We start from the raw sequence: 26,205 nt of genomic DNA on the forward strand, positions 1-26,205 counted from the left end.
GAAATCACCCAAGATATCCCTCAAGTAATTAAGGAACAAAAGAAGAAAAGGCACACTAATCTAGGAACTTCCTCTTTGCCCAGAACGTTGGAGGCTATACACCACACCCCTCAACAGTATTTATAGGAACTCAAACACCAGACTCTGCTCTGTTCCAGTAACAAGAAGCCGAAAGCACCAGCCTGAAGATGACGAGTGAGACCTCGTCGAAACGTCGCACAGACACCCCGACTCTTACACGGGAAGACACCCGAAGACACCAAAACCTGCATTCCTGTACCCGTGAAAATCTACGAAAGCAAATATATATATATATATATATATACACACACACACCGTATGCGTAACTTCTACAGCTACATAGGGTCTGCTTCACAAAAATAGATTCCCACATGGAGCAGCATCTGTCTGGGGAAGGGCCATTGAACCACTGAATCACTGAATTGTAGAGTCAGAAAGGACCTTGAGGATCATCTAGTGCAACCCCCTGCAATGCAGAAAAGTGCAGCTGTCCCTTACTGCGATAAAACTTGCAACCTTGGCATTATCAGCACCATGCTCTAACCAACTGAGCTACCCAACATCCCTGCCATATCCCAGTAGCAGAGCAAATGCTTTGCATACAGACTATTCCGGTTTCAACACCTGGCATCTCTAGATAATTCTGAGACTTGTACAACCCTGCAGAGCTGCAGTGCAGACCTTTCTTTTCCAGTGCAGGGCTGTCAAAACACAGGGACAGTGAATTAGGCATTGGAACCAGCATGCATGGAGCCAGAGCTGATGGTGAGTGAAGCTACAACTAAAAATGGGCAGGGACACCCTTTTTTCTCTCTTTATGTTATCTGCATCTCTCTCTCTCTCCCCCCCCCACCTTTTCCTCCTTTGTTGGTTACAGATCCCAGCTTCCAGGTTCCTCCTTAGCAAGCAAGGCAGTGGCCATGGATTCTTTTCAGCCCTCTGCCCCTGCTACAGTCCATAGTATTCCTCCTAGATCTTTTCCTCTGGGATCGCCAGGGCAATTTGGCAACAGAAGCTCCATGGGACCTTTTCAGCTCTCTTCTTATATATGTGAATCCAGGGTACCAAGTGTGAACAGCAAAATGCATTGCATTGCAAGTCTTGTAAAGAACAGTGATGTTCACAGTTATACACAGCAGAGGGTGGCGCAGTCCCGATATTTTTAATGGATGTGGCGCAAAAGCAATGCTAACAGCCTACTTTTCTGGAGCTCTTACTGAATGCATGTGACTTACAGTGCACTCTCTGAGATGTGCAAAGCTACCCAAACTTGGAGGACACAGTGTGAGCAGAAATGCGGTGTGCTTTTCTGGGTGTGATCTGATCGGGTTGTGCTTCCTGATTGCATTACGTGCACCAAGAAGACAGCTGCTCAGCCAGAGATGAACAGCTGACCTCCACCAAGGGCAAGCACATTTTGACACATTGTTTGCATCCATTGTTATTGGTTTGTTAACTAACCTGGCTTCAAGGGAGGTCGATTCAACAGAAACTTATTTTAGCTATTTAAATGCTGCATTTTTCATAGTGTGCTAGAGTCACAATGGTGGCCATCTCAAATCAAACTGGTCTGTATAGGTTGGGACCACAGGCTCCTCCAAATGTGGTTGTACCACATTTCCCATCACTCTGACAACTTGACAACTGGCCATGCTGGCTAGAGCTTATGGGAGTTAAGAGTCCAATGGCATCTGCAGGGCCACAAGTTCTCTCTCCCTCTTGCAACAAGTATTTTCCTCCCTTTTTAAAGAAAGAAAGAAAGAAAGAAAGAAAGAAAGAAAGAAAGAAAGAAAGAAAGAAAGAAAGAAAGACTCATGGATATAGTGAAAGTTTGATAGGTTCCTTATATCGCTTTACATAAATATAATTTTTGGGTTTTAAGGTTTGCTCAGTGAGGCATCCGTGTTGTCATGAAGCAGATTATGACATGTCAGAATGCATCATATCAGCTGGCGCTAACACTATACAGTCATCTGGAAGCATTTGTATTCAGCGAGACCAATCAACTCGGAGCACTGGAGGAAAACCTTACGCCATTTGAGAAACCACATATTATCATGGTTCAAATATTCATCCCAAGGAAGCATACGGTACACATTTATTTTCCACTTCTTACTTCCACCAATTTATAAAATCCTATTTGGTTTGTCCAATTGTGCAGCTACAACAAATACACACATATATATTCTGCATAATCTCTGGGATATTGGATATAAATTACAGAAAGACAATGAACAGAGAGACAAGCAATCCTCCATGGTGTTCATTAATGTTTGCTTGTGACAGACCAATGTCAACCTTAATTTACTAAATTTTCCTGGGGATGGTTCTTGATTATACAGTGAGATTTTTTTTTTAAAGGCTGCTTGGAATGTTGTAGCAACAGTGAAATATTTTCTCTTTTTTTTGTCAAAACTGATGTGAATACACACACACACAGAGCCTGGATTTAAACAATAGTTGAAATGTCGTCCAGAAAGCAATTATAATTATTGCCATAATATGATAGTGCCACCTAGACTGACCTGTTCCAAAATCCTCCACAGGCTATCCTCAGTGGAATACATCTAGTTCATAAGCTGAATTGCTGAATAAATAATGAAAGAACGTTTTTCTCAGCCTCACAAAGACATCACAGGGATGAGAATATGAAATAAATAGCTTTTCCTCTTCCCCATCATATGGGTCCCTATCTTGGCCATGGGAAATGAAGTTATTAGTTCATTATCTATATAGCACATTACAGTGTTAAAAGTTTGACATTACTGTTGAAAGACTGCATACGTTGCTACCAGGATCCCTGACTTCAGCAACTAAACCAATTCCTGTGACTATCCATCAATCTGGTTTACTTTCCTACCATCCCTTACCATTGCCCACACTGGCTGGGACTGATGTGAGGCTAATTCGGAGTCCAATACCAGAAAGTGGACACCATATTGACTACCCCTGTTTTAATGGATCAGAGTAGCCATTGAGGCTGCATGGTGCTGGGCAAGGCCTCCTCCAGACGTCACAGGCGCGTGGGCGCACCCCCAATCTTCAGCTCAAGGCGGCACCAATGAGTGGGAGAGACGGAGAGGCATCCTTGCTGTTGCACCCATTATGGAGAGGGAACTGCTTAAACCCCTGCTATTTCCCCTTGCATATTATTTTGCAGGGATGCTTTTGGGTAGAGAAGCCGGTGCTGGGTTAACATTATGTAAATAACTGCCGAATGTACAATTTGGCTCTGAGAACCTCACAACTGGCACAAAGGCAACAGCACTCCGCTATTGTTTGTTCTAGCGACCTGGTACCTATATGGAGATTAATGCTTTCTGCCACCTTAGCTGTTCATCTGTATGTATTTAGCTCAGTTTGTAAAGGTAGCAAAATATTATTTTCCCTTGGTCTCTAAGAGGAAACTAAAGCATAGTCGATAACAGAGCTAATTTGACCACCATCTCTTTGTTTTTGAGCTAGGAGCAAAATCTAAACTACTTCTTCCTTCTTACTTTGTGGTTGGCATTTATTATTTTCAGCTGCTAATTCTATTTCTGATTCCATGGGGAAGAGAATCCACACAGCCGGGGAAGAAATAAAAGAAGGGTTTAAAAATATATATAAAGGGCTTCTTTATCTGCTGAGGGAGCTCTGCTGCTGGGACTATCTGCATCTGTAGGCAAGATTCATTGTTCTCTGGCATATTATTGATTCTGTACCTGTGGATTTCATGCCAAGCCCTCATTCCGACTCTACCCATAATTTTATCTCTGATTTTTTTAACAAGCATTACCCCAGACGATTTCTGACCTCCCCTATTGCTACCAATGTTCTCATTGCCATTGTTAATAAGCTTTCGAACTGGTGGATTAGCCCTGAATGTCAAGCACCACAATTAGAATTGCTGATGTTATGCAGAAATAGGGTGGCTTCCCTCCTCAGTTGAAATAACAAGACTGCCTTATTGCCACAGAACTCAGCACTCGGCTTTATTGTATTTGATCATGTTTATCGTCAAATTTCCTGCTTAGAGAACCCTGGGGTGCCTATGAGCCTGTACAATCCTGGGCTGATAACCCCCCTCTAAAAGAGATGAAAGCCTTATAGGTTGGGGCCCCTGAGAACTGGTCAGGTAGCTGGGAAAGTAGGAGGAAGAAAGCAGAAGAGAGAGGCAGAGATGGAGGGAGGGAGCAAGAGAGCATAAAGGTAAAGGCCTCAGTGGGGAGTAGTGGTTTCCTTGATCTGTTGTTGGCAGTCATCTGTCTTGAGACACAATGGAGGGTACCTCTGGGAGTGGAGTCAAATTGTGGCATTACCAGCACGGAACTGACCTCAATGATACACAAGCCTGGGCAGGGTGTATGGAGGTCCTGGACTGCCCAGATAACAAGACCCCGCTCTTGGCTTCGCTGATGTGGTCCTAAGGAAAGCAGAGCAATACATTTGGCACCAGCTTGGATGCAGGAGCTGCACATGGAGCTGCACATGGAGCCATCCAACCGTCTTAGGGACTCCACTCCAGATTTGTGTAGGCTTGTAATTTTCTGCACACGTTTTTATTGTTTTATATGATACTGCATATTTTAACTGTTGCAGTGATATGTGGGGCAGAAATGTATATCAGTGATGGCAAACCTCTAGTCTGCAGGCATAATAAACTCACAGGGCCGTTTTGGGCAAACCATGCCCACCTTTTCCTGCACATTATATCAGTCATGGAGGCTTTGAGCCTCCACGACTTGGTGCTGTCTGAATTTGGTGCCTTTTTCTGTCACACTGCCCTCGTCCGCCTGTAGAAGTAGCCTGCAGGGGATGGGGACCCTTAAGATCCGGTGTGCCATCAGGGTCCTTTCCCCAAACCCTAATCTACATGAATTATATTGCCACAGCTCTAGTCCCTACCATGCTGAGAGACTGCTCAGTAATCTATGGTTGTGGACTGAGAGTTGAGGAGGCCCAGTGAGCCCACCTTTTGAGAGTCTCAGGTGCTGGAGAGGAGCACAGACATTGCCTCATCTGCATATAAGCTAGTGAAACTCTACTGGACTTTCAGACAGACAGAACACTATAAAACCTAAAGCTAGAGTCTTCAAGACAATATGTTGAGGGGAAAGCCTGTTTGAGTACCGCCTGAGAGAGGTTAACCTCCTCTCATAATTTTTGGTCTTTACACATAACTCACTACCACTCAGAAGAACAGTCTGGTGGGCTTAAGCCAGTGGTGGAAGAATTACCGTAAGAGGCATTTATACAGATACAAATCCTTGGACCTCATCTCTAACAATGAAGTGTTTGAATGGGGATTTGAATCAATACATAGTGTGTTGTGTTAGGAACATCCATACTTACCCCAACACCAAGTGAGGTAGCTGATATGTGGCCCTGGATATCGTAACAGCTACACATGAGTTTTTTTGTGATCATTTGGGGTTATTAAATGACTTTGCCTTCATTTGGTTTGTCTTGAGGCCAAAATAAATATTCTTTTGATGAATCACAATGAAGTGTGGACTGCTGTGTGGGATTTCTCTGGAAACAGGAATAGAAATGCTGTTTGTGCCGTAAGGTAAATGAATGGTTCCTTAGCACATGTGATGGATGGTTCAGGATTTGTATGTGTGTGTAGGGTTACAGAACAGATTGTTTCTAAAAAGAAAAGTTACAGATTCAATCTACAAAGAGAGAGAAGTTGAAATCATTTTGAACAAAAGAAGAGGAAAAACCCTTGGCCCTACAGAAACTCTGTTGGTTTAAGCAGCATTTGAACTGCTCTGCTTATATTCTTATTACAAGCTTCTTCGAACTCACTGCTCCCAACCGACCATAACGGACTCTTAAAAGAGATATAACACCATTTTAACTGATGTTTCCTTTCCAGGTGCTATTGACACACTAGTTGGCCTTTGCTCAACAGATAGAAAGGCTAGAAGTATGTTATTATAAAAAATAAAAATCAAAGCTGAAATTATCACAATATTGATCTCAAGCCTCCTAGCCCGAACCTTTTAGAAATGCCCAGCACTGGAGGATTTCTAAGTTAATCCTGACAGCTCTCAACCCTATAAATATACGTATCTTTTACATATATTTCTAATTAAGAACAACAAGATTATATGGTTTTACAATCTCTGCAAGTTTATATAGGAGTGAGAGCTCTAAACTGAATGCAAGGGTTGTGTGTTCCTGAGTATTCTTCTAAATTAGGGCTAGGCAAAAATCAGGTGTTTCTTCATTCTGTCTCTTTTACACACACTCTCTCTTTCTCTCTCTCTCTCTCTCCCCTCCATGGCAAGCAAGAGACTTTATCACAGTTAAAGGACATATTCCAGCTGGCAAAAGCACGAGTGTGGAGCAGGGTATAGCTTGGGAGAGAGCCTAGTCTGGGAATCTCATAAGAACCAAAAAGAGGCTGCATTTGGTCCTCAGGCTGCCTTAAGTTCTCCACATCTGCTCTGAATGAACACACCACAGGATGGGCACCTGGCAGCTACTGGCTAGTGACTCCCATCAAAAGAGGCAGGTATTCCTGCTGGCCATGGAATGGAAAACAATGTTATGCACTCAGGTGCTTCTCTCTCTTTCTCCCTGTTAAGTATTTTTATTCAAAGTTTTCAACATAAGAGACAATAAAAGCCAAACTCATCCAAAAATGAAAAAGATACAGAAAAGCCAAAATAAGGGGAAAAAAAAGAAAAAAGGCAAGAGATAGAAGAGGGGGGGGGAATAGATATAGAAACCCTCTATCAAAATTGTATCATATCCTTTATGCATATACAAAAAAGTTGACCTTCCCAAGTCTCACCTAGGAACTTCTGTTTTCCCCCCCAGCCTCCCACCCAGGGGGGCCCTTTCTCAGTGCTTTCTTTCTGGGGGGACGCAGGGGTATGTGGACCCCTAACATTTTGTGTTGCCCCAACTGATGGATGGACGGACTGACATGTCGGCCATCTCCACAGTGGCAGCTCAGACTGGAGGTCGTCATTCTCCCTGGCGGTACCCAGGGAGGTGAGTCTGGGGTGGCTGCAGTGGAAGCGACGGCGCTGCTTCTTCTCCTTCTCCTCCTCTTGCTAGGCTACAGCCAGCTGGTGAGCACTTGCCCCTCCTTGCTTAACCCTGCCGTCACCAGGGCCTTCCCGTCCTCTCAGCGCCACCGCCACCTCTAGTCCCTCATCCAGGGGTTGGGGGGGAGGAAGGCGGGGAGGGGGAGGGGTGCCCTTTCTATCCTGTCTCCCATACAGAGCCCCTCATCATCCACCTACTACCTGTGCATGTCCTCATCAACCCAAGATAGAGGACTTCTAGAAGTCAAAAATAAAAACAGCTAAGTTAAGCAAAAAAGAAAAAAAAATCCAATTCACCACCTGCCAATTGTACATATAATAATCCTTCAAATTAATCAGAACATGCACTACAGGATAATATCTACCTATATCCTATTCTATCGCTGCTTATCATTCTGCCAGGCATAATTCTTCTCAGGCACCACGCACCCATCTTTTTTTCCAATCCAGAAGTCCAAAAGTGGTTCTTAAATTTGTGTTCTCTTTTTCTGAAGCTGCCCATGAAGAGTCCCTGCAGGGGCTCAGATTTGAGACCCCGGCTCTTACCCAGGGGCTCAACTTGTTAGCGTGCAACTACTCCCCTTTCCATTCACTTCAACAATGAAACTCCAGCATTGGGAGCTATGGCATGTGCATTGAGGCACATGCAAATGATCCGCTTTCCTGACTTTTAAATTATGAAAAATTCCCACGTACATAAGTAAGTCAGATGCAACCCAAGATGAGGAAGGAGAATGATTCACCCATTACGATTGACAAGTAAAAGAACATGGCGGCAACTGGCTTCTACCCACTGTAAGAGCGCAGAATACAATGCATTACTAGGTTCACCAGAGCGTAGGGCAATGCAGATCAATAATTTCTCCTCTAAGGACTCTCCTTCTTGGCCAGAGGTGCACCTGTAAATGATACTCACCAAGGCAGACAACTAGTTTTTAAAATGAATCATAGAATCATAGAGTTGGAAGAGACCACAAGGGCCATCGAGTCCAACCCCCTGCCAAGCAGGAAACAAATGAAATTCTCCGCACATTGCTTCCCTTAACACATTTCACCCCCATCATCATACGGACACTTATTGTCTTGACATAAGCACCGCACGCACACTGGCCCTTTTTACACTTTTCTTGAGAAAAAAGAAAAAGAACAGCAGTTGCTTGCTTCAAAAGTGACTTAAATTAATTAGGTCGAAAGTCTGAAAATAGCAGCCATTTATTTTACAGTTATGAAACACAGGAATTAATAAGCTTCGAAACTACTGTTAACAAAGTAGCAGTGAATATAGCTGTTGGATTGGCTTCTATTCCCTATTCCACTATGAAGCTTAGTGGCTTGCTGCTGTCACTCAAACTAATCTACCTCAAAGGGTTGTTGTGAGGATTAAAGAGGGAGTGAGTCACCCCGAGCTTCTTCCTATATAACCGTGGCATGCATGCTATAAATAACAAGAGATATTAAAGAAAAAGAACAGACCTTGGACTCCCTTTGGCACCCATTTGCCACTGGAGAAACACATTTTTTTCCCCAAGGAAGGGTAAGCCATTCCTCCCTACACATTGAGGACCTCATTGCCACACACAAAACTTTAAAAAAGCCAACCCTCTGATGTTGCTTCCACTACACAACATGGACATGTACTTAAGCCCTCAAGCTGCAAATGCTATTTATTGTTTCATAAAATGTGCAAAAACACCCCCCCCCAACAAATTGGGTATAAAATCAGGGAACTCTATGCAAGATTAGCATTTAATACTATCACATATCTTGTGGGCATCCGTCTGTCTTGAGTGTGCCATTGTGGGTAAAGTCAAAGCATCGGAGAGTTACAGAACCTGCTGTGGCTGTAGAGATCGATATGGGGGAGATATGTTTCAGTGCAGGCAGGGCAGATGAAGGTGTCTAGTTTCGCTGGTGCAGATGCACCATGGTGTTCCTTCTCTCTGTGCTATTCCCAGTAGACATTTCTCCTCTGGTCGCTGCAGTGAATACACAACCTGTCTCCAGGCACTTCAGTTGTCTGCAACAGCTTCCCACACGGCGGGGTTAATGTTGCCAGGCTTCATGTCACATTTGCAGACATCTTTATAACACAGAGTTGGTCTGCCAAAAGGCCTGGTGCCTGAAGCCAGCTCCTGCAGATGCCCAGCTGATTACCAGACAATGTGCCAATGACTATTAGCTAAAGCTGTGTCAGAGCATTCAACCTGCTGCAATGCTCGCAAAATGTACGAAAGCATAAAGAAAACCTTTGGTCCAACAGTTGAAAGACCTGCACCACTGAAAACCTTGTCTGGAGAGTACAGAGAAATATGCAAAACGAAACAAAAAAGGAAAATAAGGCAAGCTGCTTATGTATGATGATGTTTCAAACCTTATGCAGGTATTCTCAACATGCAATGGATACAAATTTGCTGGGGTGCAGGGCACATATGCAAGCCCTGCCACACTGTGCCTCCGTTATGTGGTGGTGCTGGGCTCTTCAGATCTTCGTGCAACTAATCTGAGGATCTGAAGAGGGTTTCTAGGGGTTCAGCTGAACATGCTTAGACACCTCCCTATCTTACAATTATGGGAAGATTTTTAAGTGTATTCAATAGAACGTGCTTAGAAACTCTCTCCAGGTCTGCACAAACAGAGGCGGCTTTAGGGAAGTGCCATTGGTTTAGTCACACTGGGCACACAGGGGATTCAGCAACTATCTTGTAGAATGGAAGTCGAGAGGCAGGGGGGCACACAATTTTGCCGTCGCATAGGACACCGCTGAAATGTGAGACCCCCAAGGACTGCCACTTACATTTTGGAGACACTGGGGTGCACAGTGGCTTACATGCACATCCCCGCCCCATCCATGTTTTTAGTGACTCTTTAAAAAAAGCTGAATCTCAATTCCCATTTTAATGTTCTTACTGGCTTTAAAAAATATTGGGCAAATTGATGGAGGACAGGTTTACCAATCTATTAGCCACGACAGCTACAGGTTCAGAGGCATTATGTCTCCAAGATCCCATTCCCACAAACAGAAGATGAGTTGTCAGAATGCTGGAGGGTCAGGGAAAAAAGTTCAAGCTATGCCTTCTCCCTGTTCTACAATAGATTTCTTCGTGTAGGAATGTTTTGCACCGCAGATCATTCCATAATCTGAGTCCTACCTCCAGTCTGAGGACCATCCAGACACAGGTTTGTCACATCACCTGATTTTTTTTTATAAGCAGTAGATGCTGAGGATAAAGCCTGTGAGCTTCCACAGCTGGTTGCTCTTGGAAGCAGAAGGCGGAACGAAGTGGCCTAATAGCAAGGCCGTTTTTATAGTGTTGCTGCTGCTGTTCCTTGGCCGTCCAGTGCCATGTTAAACATTGGTTTACAGTGGACACAAATATTTATAATGCTATTCCTAGAACGAAGTGACACGTTGGAGCTCCCAACAGATCGCCGTAGGATCTGCCTAATGTTGATACATGACAGGTGACCCCAATGAGACTGGCTGAGTTGAGGGTATGTGATTTGCTTCCTGACACATGGAGCTGAGGTGCACAGACGATTTGTAAAGGTGAAGTTGAAGCAAAGTGACGGACTGCATTCTAATACGCTTTGATCCACTGCAAAAGCAGTTGACGTGCCTAGCCCCAGGTGCCCATCCTTCTTCTGTCCCGTCCAGGGAAAGTAAAGAGTTACAATATGTCATGTTCCATTACCACTTCCATCACAAGGCAGTGATCTGCAGCAGCAGAAGTAACAGATATGATGAAGGGGGTGAGCCTTCGAAAGAATAATGTGATCAGTGAGCTAAAAAAAACCATAGTCTGTGACTATAATACTTACCATGGAGTCAGACACACACAGGATTGCCCTGTATAAATATTTGCCAGCCTTCTCCAACATTGTGGCCTCCAGATGTTTGGTACTACAATTCCCAATAGCCTTAGCCACCATGGCCCAATGATCATGGATGATGGGAGACGTAGTCCTCAACAACAGGAGGCTCCCAGTTTGGTGAAGGCTAGTACTTGGCCATTTTGAAAACGAATTCACCATTGCTGGAATCAAGTGCGTGAAATCTGCTTCATTCTGAATTTATGTGAAAGTACTCTGGGAAAAGCAGGGCTGTTGGCATGATGCATAAATATTTCTTTCTCTCCGCAAATTTCCTGCCCAGTTTTTTTAACAGCAAACAAGAAGGAGCTGTTGTATGTCTTTTCTGCCAACACCTCCTAGGAACTGTTCCAGTAGCTGGACTTCAGAATGATAAGGTTCACTAATAATCCTTTCACCCCCACACTTTTTTTTTTTTTGTCTACACAGCAGTAGGTGATAAAGGAACTCCCTCTGTTGGCGAGACTGTTCAGAGATGCCCCAGACACATTGCCTCTATTTTTTAAATGCAGGCAATTTATTTTAGGTGTCATTGGGCTTTTGTTAGCACCATCTTGCATGATGTCCCCAATTTCTTCAATTATGTTTGCTGCTCCACCTACTCTTTGTCACGTGCCATCAAACTACAATACAGACAGGGCTGTTTATGGCCAGCAAGTTAAGCAATGAAACTATACTATAGAGCATTTTGATAAATCCAGACACAGTATTCTTGTGTGGCAAGGCAGCGGCTGGATTCAGATGGTTGACTGTTTGAAATATTAGCTGCCTCAAGGATGTATGATTCCTTTTCCCTTTCCCACTTCTAGGGAGTGGTGAAGATGAGAAACTTCCATTCACAGTTTTGCCGCAAGCAGGATTTTGATGTTTTCTCCAAAGATGGAAAACTATGGTTTGGGATTTTATCTGGTTTGGGGATATGTTAGAATTAGGGATGACAAATTTTGAAATATAGGATGCAATCCCACTCGTTTTACTACTTCAGCATGGGATTAGAAAATGGAGGGGAAAGATGCATATCCTCTTAGCCAGCCCAATAAATGATAAACATAAATGCTTTCTAGACCTTGGACCTAGCTTTCAAGGGGATGGCCTGGAAAACTGAAATTTTGTCCCTGGTGTGAATGCAGGGCTCCATATGAAACAGAAACTTGTTTCAAGGTTTTATAATTCACATGCTGCTTTGCCTGCATTCAGAAGTGGCATAGCAGTGTGGTATATCATTAGGCAATTGGCCACTGGTGCATGTTTACTTACACAGGTCACCGAGTCATGCAGAACTTTGCAGAAGCTATGTGCTTGAATCTCAGACTTTACTTCTAATGTGTGGGGAAACAAAGGTAAGGACTCTGCTAAGGTTAGAAGAATGGAGCAGCACCAGGAGATGTCAGGCATCCCATGCAAGGCTTCTGGACGGCAAGTTGCCCACCTGTGACCCAAACTAAAGGTGCTTTCAGGGCATAGCCAGTTGTCTGGGTGGGGAGAACAGAACTGTCTCTGACACATCATAGTGATAATTGTGGGCAGCCTCACTAAAGACTAAAATAGAGAGCTGATAATGGCATGGAGCACAAAAAAGGAGGGTGTGAAGAACTCAAAGAAGCTGATTAAATTTTAAAGACTTGGTGACAATTCTGCTTGACATTTGTCTTCCTTTAGCATTCACCTGTACGCTTTGTACTAAGCCCTACGCTTCTACTTATCAAAACCTATAAGGCCAAATATGTGTAAAGACTAGCAAAGGTCTAGCAAATCATGTCCTTGACACAGCAGGAACAATCCAACCAAGTGCACACACAGCTGCTGACCTGCATGGACCAAATTCTTTTTCAAAAATCCCACTGAATCACTGTTTGAAGAGAAAAGGCTTAGAAGGGAAGACTGCAGCCAGCCTTCCTGTTAAGTTTCTGTGGCCCATAGCTTCCTGTCGCAGTGTAGATCCAATGCCATAGAGGCACAATATCTGGTGAGGAAGAGTACAGGCTCCCCACAAAAGAGTTCAGTTTTCCCTCACAGCCTTTGAGCAGTTTTGAACACTGACTTGATGGGCCAAAATCACACACTTTGCAGCATATGAAGGCACAAAGCCTTACACGTTATAGAACAGCTGGACACTGAGGAGGCAGAAAATCACAGGTTTCCTTAGGGAGGCTGACTACACATTACTTCTCTCCCCCTGGTTTCTTAACTTTATATTTTCAGTTTCTAAAAATACTTTTAACAAACAATCCCCATATACTTCCACCCCCACAAAAGAAACATGCCATGCATAGGCATGTAAATAATACAGATAAATAATACAGGTGAGCCATGGGAAGCTCGTGGTGAGTTGACAACTTTGTCCTTTCCTGTGTACTGAATAAACATGTGCCATCCAGTTTCAAAATCATCTTTGGTCTTTGTGTTCCTGAGCACTCTAAGATGCTTATTTGTTTTTCTGTTAGGGCTACTCTATCTCACCGTGCCTCTAGAGTTAAGTTATTAGCTGTTTTCCTACACTGTGTTATTGTATTTCTTGCTGCAGACGTGAAAAAGATTAGTAAGCCCTTAAATAGTGAATTTGGCTCAGGATCGCAATACCTCATGGACCGCCTGTTTCCATATGAATCTACATGGACCCTGAGATTGCCTTCTGAGCCCTTCTTTGTGTGCTTCCTCCACAAGAGGTCCAGAAGGTGGCAACATGAGAAGAGGCCTTTTCTGCAGTGGCTCCCCATCTGTGGAATGCTCTCCCCAGGGAAGTTTGGCTGGCACCTTCATTATACACCTTTCGATGCCAGGTAAAGACATTCCTCTTTAACGAGGCCTTCACCCAATGTCCTTTTAAAATGTGTTGTGGAAAAGGGGGATTATTGGGTTGTTCTTGTTCTTATTTTTATTATGTGACTTGTGTTTTTATCTTGTGATTTTATGTTGTGAACCACTCTGAAACCTGCAGGTATTGGGCAGAATACAAACCAAATTAATTTGTTGTTGTTGTTGTTGTTGTCATCTTATAACCAGATTTAAGAAAGCTAGCCTCAGACCAGGTTGAATCACCTGTCCTGTAATAGGAGGAACTTCTTCAAAGACAGTTTTCTAAAATTAATTGTACAGGTTTGCATCCCCATCACATATGGAAATATGAAACGAATTGTTTGTAATGCACTCCAACATAAAGGACTGGAAGGAGATATTATTAACCTGTGGCATTTATTGGTTGTGAATTGTGTGAATTGTTTTGAAACTATTTTCTCTCAGTTTAGCCGACACTGATTTAAAAGGTTCCTTGAGTTTGCGTTACCAATTTAAGAGTGTAGATCCAACTCCCATATAGATTTTAATGAGTTTAGATCCCCTGTCACCATTACTTCTTGAGGTCTTTGATGCTAGACCAAGATCATTTCAGTATGTCCAAAGCTAATAGCATGGGCGGGCTGAAGGGGAGAGAGCGAAAGGGAGTGTGTACAACAGCTAGCGTTCTAAAGAAGATTTATGTCTTTCCAGTTAAGCAAGAACCAGCCAACCGACAATAACAGTCATGCCCATAATGTTTCTCCAGCATGAAAAAACTCAAACTACCTCTCAGGTCCGTGCTCTGAAAGAGTGAGACAGAGTAGAAAAAAACTAGGCCTGTGCATTATGTAATGTGTGCAACCCAGAGAAAAGGCACAAGGGTTTAACGCCAGCTGGTTCAGAGTCTGAGGGGACCGTCTTTCTGCTTTCAGAACAAATAGGCTGTCACTGCAAGGAATTGATTTGCTCTATGCAGGGACTTGCATCTTTTTGGTGAAAATGAGTAATCTGTTTCAAGCAGTTGAAGCATGTCCGTTGTCATGATTACCTCCCAGGAGTGGCTCCGTGCTGGCGAGATTTGTCAGATCCAAGTAAAATTTCTATTTCTAGTTTTGAAAAATAAAGTTTTAATATTGCAAAATAATAATAATAATAATAATAATAATAATAATAATAATAATAATAATGGATGCTTGTAAGACAATGAAAAATGTGTGGTATAATGTAACAGGGTCAAACACACTAAACACAGTGGGTGTTAAACAAAAATCTTCTGGGAAGAGTTGTTGGATCAGGGGGTTGAGGCTGGGTTGCGGCATTGCTGGATGTTTGCTAAGGCCTTTCAACTGAATATGATGGATAGCGCTGGTTTAGTGCAGCACGCGGGGACTCACCGAGCGGGTGGCTTGGTTCAGGGGTGGCTTGTGGGCTGGTTAAACAACCCCCGTGGGCCGCTTGTGACCCATGGGCCTTACGTTGCCTACCCCTGTCATAGAGTATGCTGCCCTGCCAGGCTTAGCGATGTCATTTCCCTTATCTTGGGAGGAAATAAGTACAGTGGTGCCTCGCAAGACGAAATTAATTCGTTCTGCGAGTGTTTTCGTCTTGTGAATTTTTCGTCTTGCGAAGCACCTCTTCAAGCAATGCACCCTGGGTATTAACGGTTTTAAGAAAAAGGAAACAAACTTGCAAGACATTTTCATCTTGCGAAGCAAGCCCATAGGGAAATTCATCTTGCGAAGCAACTCAAAAAACGAAAAACTCTTTCGTCTTGCGAGTTTTTCGTCTTGCGAGTTTTTCGTCTTGCGAGGTACCACTGTAATCCAGCCTATTGTCCACCTGAGAAACCCAGCCTGTGAAGAGGTTTGAGTTGGTTGCCTCAACTCAGCCACATGGCTCTCACCAGCCATCCCTGTGTTCCTATATTAATAATTTAGGAACTTTCACAACTTTGTAACTAAACTAAGTTTTACTGCCTGTGCAACATTTCTGCGTGATGTATGGAAAAGCACCTTCTCATTTGTGACACTGTAAATAGCATGCCCATCTCTAATCCATTTTATATATTTATTTCTTTTTTAAAAAATATACCAAAAAACCACCACACAGGCACATAGGATTTCAGCCTACTTATGAATCTTTTCTCCAAGGGATGGGATAGGATGAAGGCTCGTGTCTTCCCTTGTGTATAACCCCCAGATGCAAAAGGAGGAATTCCAGGAAGACAATGAGAAGAATCTCATTAGCTTTAACTTACTCCTCACTGCCACCCAAGCGTGTGATATTAAAAACATATTGCATTTCTGGAGTATGATCCATTTGAACAGCAGACATTTCTTGCAAAAATCCCCCTACAAAAGCTTCCCTTTTTAAACCCTGACTAAAACAAAGCTTAACTAAAGCAGACCTCCACCTACATTAAAAGTATGTGTGCTGTGGGATCTGTGAAGTGTATAAGGAGGGTAGCTGCTTTGCACATCGATGGCGTGGCATCACTAGGCTACATGCCCACCCATTGTGCAAACAACAACATCTGAGAGCCCTAGTGTTAAGCTGCATTTCTTTCCATTCATTCTTTGCTAGCCTTTCCTCTCTTCTCCTCCCTATTCTGTGACACTCTTCTCATGTTACACCAGCGAAGTAGGAGATGATTGGGAACCCTGTGGTCCTTCAGATGCTTTTGGATTCTCATCAAGCCCCACTTAGCATGGGCAAAAACATCTGGAGAGTCACAAGCTCCCCATCCCCCTGAGCCTCCTTCCCATGCTACTGTGGTAATACAAGAAGTCCACACTGCAACTATTCCTCATACCAGCACCACATCACCAGAAACTGAGTTAAAAGGGACAAAGGGATGGAATGCAGAGGGTATTTGGAGCATAAGGCATTGCACTGCTATGGGATGATATTGTCTATCCCCTCTCTTTTGCAAGTAATTTTTTCTATGAACTGAGAGTTGGGGGGGGGGTTTAAAAATTGCTGCACAAATATGAAACTTCCTTCCCCTAGAAAATCACCAGAATTCAAAGCTTGAGATTTTATTGTATTTTACTGAAGAATTGTACAACCTTCCACTAGTGACCAATTGAACTGATTCCCTGTGCTTGACGCCAGCTGTTTTGAGCTGTGTTACATCACCACCCCTGCTTTCCTTCTTGAGTGCTTTGGACAGCAGGTTTATACCTCCTTGGACTGGGGCTCTAGCCCCCGAGGACACTTTCTCATTTGTGACACAGTAAATAGCATGCCCATCTCTCAGGAACACATTAAATTCTGAGAACTACCTTTCTGCCTATTAATCAAAGCAGTTAATTTATCCATTTCTGCCAACTCTAAAAACTTCATCAGTCATTTCCTTATAGACGGAACTTGTGGATGTTTCCACTTGGGATACCACACTATTTTCTGCTACTATTAAAGATTTCACTTAGTTTGGAATAGCCTCTCAATCCAATTAAACTAAATCAACATTGGACTAAGTCCCAATATAATTCCTCTGATTATGGTATTGCCTCCCAAAACCAGGTGCCATTTAACACTCTGACACATGTTTAGTAAATGTATATTTATAGCCAAACACTTTCGATATTTGAAACAACTGTCTGAATATCTTCATAACTACCACAATAACTATTTGCATTATTTTTATATGCTCACCGACAACTCTTTTTTACCAGTCACCAAGGATATTTCATTTATGTTCAATGATAATAAAACCAAGTTCTCTTCCACACTTTGCTCTAATCACAGAGCCTCTTGTCCCTAAATCCCTAAGTATTTTGTAACCCCGCCCCCAGTATGCCCTTTACTAAATTATATGATGCTATCTTTCTCCAGGGTGACAACTGCCTTTATGGAAATGTGAGACCAAATAGCTCGGATCAAAGTACAAAGAGCAGAGGATACAAAGCAACTACTGGAAATTCTTAAAGGCACTACTTAAACTAAAATGACGGGGGGGATATGCATTCCTTTATTTTTTTCTTAACCTAAGGAAATAATTCAGTTTTGTACTGGAATTTGTATAAATGAAGAGGATTTACTGGTGTAAGAAGGTACAAGGTCATGCAGACCCTCAGAGGTAACTAGGAATTTTATTTTTATACGCATGTTCTGCATGACACAGTGTAATATGTCATGTGTTGTTGTTCATCTGAGGTTGTATTTACCTACTTTTGAGACCTGTTAAGGAACAGATGGTTGTTATTATGCCTTCATTTGTAAAACTACAGAATTCAAAGAGGGTGCACTTTCTTTCCCCCCATGACCTGGTACATCAAAATTCCTCTGCCCTATTTGTTGGCAGAGAAATTGAAAGGAAATTTTCATTGAATTATCCCAAGGAAAGGAGAAAATCTCCAACAGTTTAACCAGGATGAATTTTGCCAACAGCAGTGGCAGGAGCACAGCTTCCCCACTTCTGTTTTTGGTGCTACTGCATACAGTCTAGGTGCCATTTTGCATATCCCATGATGCCATGGATACCATCATTCTGGGGCATTCCAGGAGGAAGTGGCTGCTACCACACAAAGGTAAAGGAAGGAGAATGGCCCTTTTTTACCGTGTGTGTGTGTGTGTGTGTGTAGATAGAAAATAAGAAAAATCCCAGTAACCTTCTCAGAAAGATTTCTTCGGAGAATTTTCAGCTCAGCTCTAGTAATGACGAAAGAGGAATCTAATTTTTAAAAACTGTATGTGTATGTATATGTTGTTGTTGTTGTTTAGTCGTTTAGTCGTGTCCGACTCTTCGTGACCCCATGGACCAGAGCACGCCAGGCACTTCTGTCCTCCACTGCCTCCCGCAGTTTGATCAAACTCATGCTAGTAGCTTCAAGAACACCATCCAACCATCTCATTCTCTGTCGTCCCCTTCTCCTTGTGCCCTCCATCTTTCCCAACATCAGGGTCTTTTCCAGGGAGTCCTCTCTTCTCATGAGGTGGCCAAAGTATTGGAGCCTCAGCTTCACGATCTGTCCTTCCAGTGAGCACTCAGGGCTGATTTCCTTCAGAATGGAGAGGTTTGATCTTCTTGCAGTCCATGGGACTCTCAAGAGTCTCCTCCAGCACCATAATTCAAAAGCATCAATTCTTCGGCGATCAGCCTTCTTTATGGTCCAGCTCTCACTTCCATACATCACTACTGGGAAAACCATGGCTTTTACTATACGGACCTTTGTTGGCAAGGTGATGTCTCTGCTTTTTAAGATGTTGTCTAGGTTTGCCATCGCCTTTCTCCCAAGGAGCAGGCGTCTTTTAATTTCGTGACTGCTGTCACCATCTGCACTGATCATGGAGCCCAAGAAAGTAAAATCTCTCACTGCCTCCATTTCTTCCCCATCTATTTGCCAGGAGGTGATGGGCCCAGTGGCCATGATCTTCGTTTTTTTGATGTTGAGCTTCAGACCATATTTTGCGCTCTCCTCTTTCACCCTCATTAAAAGGTTCTTTAATTCCTCTTCACTTTCTGCCATCAAGGTTGTGTCATCTGCATATCTGAGGTTGTTGATATTTCTTCCGGCAATCTTAATTCCGGCTTGGGATTCATCCAGCCCAGCCTTTCGCATGATGAATTCTGCATATAAGTTAAATAAGCAGGGAGACAATATACAGCCTTGCCGTACTCCTTTCCCAATTTGGAACCAATCAGTTGTTCCATATCCAGTTCTAACTGTAGCTTCTTGTCCCACATAGAGATTTCGCAGGAGACAGATGAGGTGATCAGGCACTCCCATTTCTTTAAGAACTTGCCATAGTTTGCTGTGGTCAACACAGTCAAAGGCTTTTGCATAGTCAATGAAGCAGAAGTAGATGTCTTTCTGGAACTCTCTGGCTTTCTCCATAATCCAGCGCATGTTTGCAATTTGGTCTCTGGTTCCTCTGCCTCTTCTAAATCCAGCTTGCACTTCTGGGAGTTCTCGGTCCACATACTGCTTGAGCCTTCCTTGTAGAATTTTAAGCATAACCTTGCTAGCATGTGAAATGAGTGAAATTGTGCGGTAGTTGGAGCATTCTTTGGCACTGCCTTTCTTTGGGATTGGAATGTAGACTGATCTTCTCCAATCCTCTGGCCACTGCTGAGTTTTCCAAACTTGCTGGCATATTGAGTGTAGCACCTTAACAGCATCATCTTTTAAAATTTTAAACAGTTCAGCTGGAATACCATCACTTCCACTGGCCTTGTTATTTGCAGTGCTTTCTAAGGCCCATTTGACTTCACTCTCCAGGATGTCTGGCTCAAGGTCAGCAACCACACTATCTGGGGTGTATGAGACATCCATATCTTTCTGGTATAATTCCTCTGTGTATTCTTGCCACCTCTTCTTGATGTCTTCTGCTTCAGTTAGATCTTTACCACTTTTGTCCTTTATTATGGTAATCTTTGTACGAAATGTTCCTTTCATATTTCCAATTTTCTTGAACAGATCTCTGGTTCTTCCCATTCTGTTGCTTTCCTCTATTTCTTTGCATTGCTCGTTTAAGAAGGCCTTCTTGTCTCTCCTTGCTGTTCTTTGGAAATCTGCATTCAATTTCCTGTATCTTTCACTATCTCCCTCGCATTTTGCTTGCCTTCTCTCCTCCGCTATTTGTAAGGCCTCGTTGGACAGCCACTTTGCTTTCTTGCATTTCTTTTTCATTGGGATGGTTTTAGTTGCTGCCTCCTGTATAATGTTGCGAGCCTCCATCCATAGTTCTTCAGGCACTCTGTCCAGCAAATCTAAATCCTTAAACCTGTTCCTCACTTCCACTGTGTATTCATAAGGGATTTGGTTTAGATTATATCTTACCTGTCCAGTGGTTTTTCCTACTTTCTTCAGTTTAAGCTTGAATTTTGCTATAAGGAGCTGATGATCTGAGCCACAGTCAGCTCCAGGTCTTGTTTTTGCTGACTGTATAGAGCTTCTCCATCTTTGGCTGCAGAGAATATAATCAATCTGATTTCGATGTTGCCCATCTGGGGATGTCCATGTGTAGAGTCGTCTCTTGTGTTGTTGGAAAAGCGTGTTTGTGATGACCAGCTTGTTCTCTTGACAGAACTCTATTAGCCTTTGCCCTGCTTCGTTTTGATCTCCAAGGCCAAACTTGCCAGTTGTTCCTTTTATCTCTTGATTCCCTACTTTAGCATTCCAATCCCCTATAATGAGCAGAACATCCTTCTTTGGTGTCACTTCGATAAGGTTTTGTAAGTCTTCATAGAACTGGTCAATTTCAGTTTCTTCAGCACCAGTAGTTGGTGCATAAACTTGGATTACTGTGATGTTAAAAGGTCTGCCTTGGATTCGTATCGAGATCATTCTATCATTTTTGAGACTGCATCCCAGTACAGCTTTCGCCACTCTTTTGTTGACTATGAGGGCCACTCCATTTCTCTTACGGGTTTCTTGCCCACAGTAGTAGATATGGTAGTCATCTGAACTGAATTCGCCCATTCCCGTCCATTTTAGCTCACTGATGCCCAGGATGTCAATATTTATTCTTGCCATCTCATTTTTGACCACATCCAACTTACCCAGGTTCATGGTTCTTACATTCCAGGTTCCTATGCAATATTTTTCTTTACAGCATTGGACTTTCCTTTCGCTTCCATGCATATCCACAACTGAGCGTCCTTTCGGCTTTGGCCCAGCCGCTTCATCAGCTCTGGATCTACTTGTACTTGTCCTCCGCTCTTCCCCAGTAGCATGTTGGACACCTTCCGACCTGAGGGGCTCATCTTCCAGTGTCATAACTTTTATATGCCTGTTGTCTTTGTCCATGGAGTTTTCTTGGCAGGGATACTGGAGTGGCTTGCTGATTCCTACTCCAGGTGGATCACGTTTGGTCAAAACTCTCCACTATGACCTGTTCATCTTGTGTGCCCTGCTCGGCGTAGTTCATAGCTTCCCTGAGTTCTTCAAGCCCCTTCGCCACGGCAAGGCAGTGATCCATGAAGGGATGTATATAGGATTTGAAAATCCCTGAAACTTAGTGACATGCTTTCAGGATGTCCCTAAGGAAGATCAAATGGGTGCATATAACTCAACAAAGCATTTGATGCCATTTCAGGTCTGCACAAGCTTCTACCAAGAGATCAACACGCAATTCCCACTTGCCCTCCCTGACCTCAGTGTGCTTTGAACTGATGAAATGCGAGCACCGGTTTCCCCCGCAGAAGCCACAAGGTAAATGTAACAAGTAATCAATCTTCTGAACAGCAATCAGGCAACCACTTAACAAACACGCTACACAAACATAATAATTAATCTGAGCGCTGACCTGAATAGCAATTAATATAATCAGCCTCAATTGGCATGCTCATTGTACACTGGTTTTTGTTTCCTAACTTGTCAAAGTTAGGACGTTATGCTCCATATAAATATGCCGGCTGGCACTGGGGAATGCTAATTTCAGGTGGAAGAGGTGACACCAATGTACAAACAGCACAGGGTGCTCACGCTTTTGTGTTCAGAGTAAAGCGAAACACAGTGTCGGTGTCAAAGTAGAACAAAAAGGACAAGTGCTCTCTCCAACTAAAAGGGGGGGGGATGTAGACTCCTAACCACAAATGACAGACAGAGCCTTGTGGCCTGTGAATATTAAATGAGACAAATAGTACGGAAAAGCTATTACTGTGGCCTCAGGTTCAGCATCAACTGATACGCTTGTCTTTTTCCTTTTCTTTAATTAAAGGCACAGGGCCACATACGGAACCAAGAGGCTTAATATTTACCTAGTGCAAAATTCAAGCACCTTGGTTTAACCACAAGTGAAGAACATGGGGAAACATAAAGAATGGTTCTCCAGAATATGGGGAAAGACCACTTTATGTGCCCACTCCCACCATAGAGAGATTAAATCAGTGATCTGTCTGCCTTTGGACCACAGAATTTAAACTTTCTGGTTTCTTGTGTAGGCAGGCTTCAAAAGTGGAATTGATCATAGAGCCCTTGTTTCTTTCGGTTCCACATTTCAACATTTGAAGGTACAAATCTCAAAGTCCCTCGCCTTAGTCCCAGGGGAAGCGGATGGTATTTCAAAGTGGATAGGCAGTCCCCTAGGGATCCTGGCAAAAAGCTGACAAATCTTGAGACTTTTGATGGAAAAAAGAGAGTTTTTCATAAGAAATATGTTTTAAACAAATTCTGTGGGGTTTTTTTATATTCAAGAGCCCAATGCAACCACCGCTTCCTGCCTGCAAATATCAGATCTGGTTTTTAATGAGCTTGGCATTAGCCCAAAACAACAGCCCTCATTAAGTCACCCACTTCCCTTTTAAACAGCATCTCCATTATGCCCTCAAATACCTGTTGCAGCAGTTTGCTGGGCACCAGAGCCCAGCTGCCAGGTTAGCATTTCAGAAAACAATGTCCATCTCTACACCAGCTGTTGATGGGAGCTTCTTCTGTTACCAAGCCACCAGCAGGTATTTTTTTGAAGAAATGAAAGGGAAGGCAGGGGGACTGGCTGGCTAGGAAAGCGGGGAATGGAAGAAGCTAAGGCACAAGCTAAAGGTAAAGGGACCCCTGACCATTAGGTCCAGTCGTGACTGACTCTGGAGTTGCAGTGCTCATCTTGCTTTATTGGCCGAGGGAGCCAGCGTACAGCTTCCGGGTCATGTGGCTAGCATGACTAAGCTGCTTCTGACGAACCAAAGCAGCGCACAGAAACGCCATTTACCTTACCACCAGAGCGGTACTTATTTATCTACTTGCACTTTGACGTGCTTTTGAACTGCTAGGTTGGCAGGAGCAGGGACTGAGCAACGGGAGCTCACCCCGTCGCGGGGATTCGAACTGCCGACCTTCTGATCGGCAAGTCCTAGGCTCTGTGGTTTAACCCACAGCGCCACCCGCGTCCCAAGGCACAAGCTAGGTAGCACTTAAGTTCCATGTATGTGTCCTTAAGTGCAGGTTGTTGTTTTATAACACAAATTGCCAGTGCAGGGTCCCCAACATGGAGCAAGACCCAAGCAGTGGTGGTGGTGGTCGGGTGTTTAGAGGGTTTTCAGCTTTTGCTTCCTGCTTCAGTCCCAATCTGGACAGGTCCCCTGACCCAGGGCCTGCAATTTCCATGGGGGGGGGGACCAGTTGAATCCTGTGGGAGTTATTTTCCTTGTAGAAACTGCCAGCATAGAGTCCTGTGATTTGGAACCATAGTAGGCAACAAAAAGTTGGCACTACTCCTTTCCTGTGGTAGGGAACCAGTCCAGATTGATACCTTCACCATGGCAACTTGCATTTAAAAGCCCTGCACTTAAGGACAAAGATGCAGATCTAATGTTTTCTCTAACTTGGCACTAATAGGACAGGATTGCTCTTGTTCCCCTATAAAAAACACGTTATAAATTGTAGGAGTGAACATGCCATTCTGCCTATGGTACTAAAGCTATTCTTATGGGGCCGATGTTATTCCACCACCCTATCTGTTTCCCATTCCTCTCTTTTTTAAAAAATATGTAAGAAAACAGCAGTGGATGAGCTTTTCTCTTCTTCCTTAACTAATTCCAAGACTTCTACAGTCTTATCAAGGGGCAAAATAGATGAAAGAAACAGAACTGAAGATTTAAGAAGCATAAGGATCTAAGCAGAGGCCAGCAAGCTGACTCAAAGCTACAGAGAGCAAGTTCATAGAGATGTCAACAGAAAGTTCAAAAATCTCAGATAGGTCAGCATTTAACTGGAGCTAAAGTGACAAACTGGGCTGGGGAAACTATTGGCTTTTTTGCTCTCTGACATGGAGACAAAACAACAACAGCAACAGCAGCAGTAACAACAACAACAACCATGTTTTTCTCACTAGCCCTGTTGCACTTCTTCTCCTGATATAAATGATTTATTAGGGAAGCCGGGCAGCAGAAAAATCACACGGACAATGCCAGAGCATCCCTTCAAGGCAATTCCGATGCAGCTCGTAGTTCTCATCCCCAATGAAAACGATGGCAAGGTGGAGAGAGAGCAAGAGAGCGAATTTGGCACTTGTTACGAATATATGTGCTGTCAGATGTACAACCCAAAGCCTCACCCCAATTAAGCTTAAGTGCTTGGATTTAAACCAATTTAATTCCAATGACTTCAGGAAGACCCAATCTGTTTATGTCCTAGTGTTTCATCTTAACAAGGTTGCAGATCGAGCGGTTTGCTAGCTAGCACTCCTGAGCAAAAAGAAGAAGGCGATTACGCTCCCACATCCATACGCAGAGGATTATACCAGGCAGGTTTTGAATCACTGTAAAATGCATCATAATACCTTTGGGTTGAAAAACAAGGGTTGGCCAGGCACATACAGTTAGGCTCTGTGCTGATAAGCTACTATTCTAGGAACCCAATGTTTCCCAAACTTCTGATACACACTTGTTTTCTGGATTAAAATGGCATTGCTCTATTCTTCTTTCATTCCCAAAGGCCTAGTCTCGTCTACCGTTTTTGAAGGCTGTGCCGCAGAGCCCTTTGATGCTATTCAGTGGTATGTAACAACGATATTAGAAGCCTAAAGGAAGTTTCTGAAAATGATGCACAAGAAAGATAGTAAAACAAAATATCCTTTCGGAGTATTCGTCTTAACTGTCGAAATGTCCACATTTTGGCATTAGGAAACAAGCATGGGTTTTCACACTGGTACGGAAATAACATCACTGTGTGTTGCTTTCTCCTATGATGATGCAAGTTTTCCAGAAGCATCAATTAGAACACATTAAATTGCCATTTCTTGCCATTTTCAGGATTTCTCCCTCAATGTGAAGAGCAAATCAAATCAACAAATGGAAAACTAAAACAGCCAGCATTTTGTGTTGCCAAATGATTAAGAAAACGCTTCCTTGGTTTGTATGTATCCTGATCTCTTCTGTTATCTTGGAGTGTAGTGAGTGAAGGCGGACAAATATCCGTATGCAATTCCAGTATTTTGTATGTTCCTTTTCTTGTGAGACTAGAGAATTTAAAGAAAGTCTCCACAAACAAGTGAGGTTCCCATCTTTCTCCCCATTAACTGAATTTGAAAAATCTCCACAAACAATGAGATTACGATTTGGAGGGATGTTTGAGAACACTTCTAGATATGGACATCTTCAGGCAATGCTGTGTCCTGAAACACTCCACAGGGAACACAGATTCTTCCTGAAGTTTTCCCCTCAGCAGAAATCTCACTGTACACTCCCCAGGCTTGTTCTACACTGTGCTAGAATTTGCAAGAGCTATATGCATTTGACTCCATGTGTCAGCTTGCTGTGTCTCTAAGCCTTGGCCATTGTGGCTGTTTCCATCTTCACTTATCTCATTTCCCCCCCCCTTCCTTGTCTAAAGCTTGATGGTCTGTTGTCTGGTTGCATGCCTCTTACACCTATTGACCCCAAACAGCAGGTCAGGTCATTATACTGGGATAGACTATTGATCCACATAACCCAATATCATCTGCTCCGACTGACCCAAGACCAAATTAGGCTCCAGGTGAGGAGTGCCTTCAATGTACCCTCCATTTCCCCCCCAGCCTTGAAATACTTTGTATAATTGCATTTATAGTC

The 26,205-nt window shown here is 43.3% G+C and overlaps 1 protein-coding gene and 1 long non-coding RNA gene across 15 annotated transcripts in view; one reads left to right on the plus strand and one right to left on the minus strand.

The window, feature by feature from the left end:
* Window positions 1-26,131, plus strand: part of LOC309535186 — a 65,064-nt gene extending 38,933 nt beyond the window's left edge. Inside the window, exons 3-7 of one of the 4 annotated variants that reach the window (XR_014221078.1) lie at window positions 1,904-2,111; window positions 13,462-13,717; window positions 17,550-17,644; window positions 21,756-21,871; window positions 25,408-26,131. This is a non-coding gene — a long non-coding RNA (uncharacterized lncRNA). The other 3 variants (XR_014221081.1, XR_014221079.1, XR_014221080.1) reach the window with 3 other exon arrangements.
* NTNG1 (netrin G1) overlaps window positions 1-26,205 on the minus strand; it is a 229,726-nt gene that overhangs the window by 152,203 nt on the left and 51,318 nt on the right. The gene's annotated exons all lie outside the window — the stretch shown is intronic.

The sequence above is a fragment of the Podarcis vaucheri genome (assembly GCF_965113315.1).
Source record: "Podarcis vaucheri genome assembly, chromosome: 6".
NCBI classification, from domain to species: domain Eukaryota; kingdom Metazoa; phylum Chordata; class Lepidosauria; order Squamata; family Lacertidae; genus Podarcis; species Podarcis vaucheri.